Source organism: Sinocyclocheilus grahami, unplaced genomic scaffold (assembly GCF_001515645.1).
Source record: "Sinocyclocheilus grahami isolate Dianchi unplaced genomic scaffold, SAMN03320097.WGS_v1.1 scaffold3824.1, whole genome shotgun sequence".
Classification (NCBI taxonomy): domain Eukaryota; kingdom Metazoa; phylum Chordata; class Actinopteri; order Cypriniformes; family Cyprinidae; genus Sinocyclocheilus; species Sinocyclocheilus grahami.
In genome coordinates this window covers 8418-8636 of record NW_015508878.1, presented here as the reverse complement: position 1 = coordinate 8636, position 219 = coordinate 8418, and positions in this window count along the sequence as shown.

Below are 219 nucleotides of genomic sequence, written 5' to 3'. Positions count from 1 at the left end.
TAGAGCCTTCAGATACACAATATCTCTTGCAATGACAGGAGAGCCGCACGAATAGCAGTACGGACAATGCTGTGTAACAGTGACAGCTAAACGCATTTCTAGGAAACACTGATCGTTCAACTTCATACTTACAATGCTAGCAAACGGACCATTGTAAGAATATATCATTCCTAGTTAATGAGTAATATCTACCATATTTGAAACTCAAGATAATTGTGA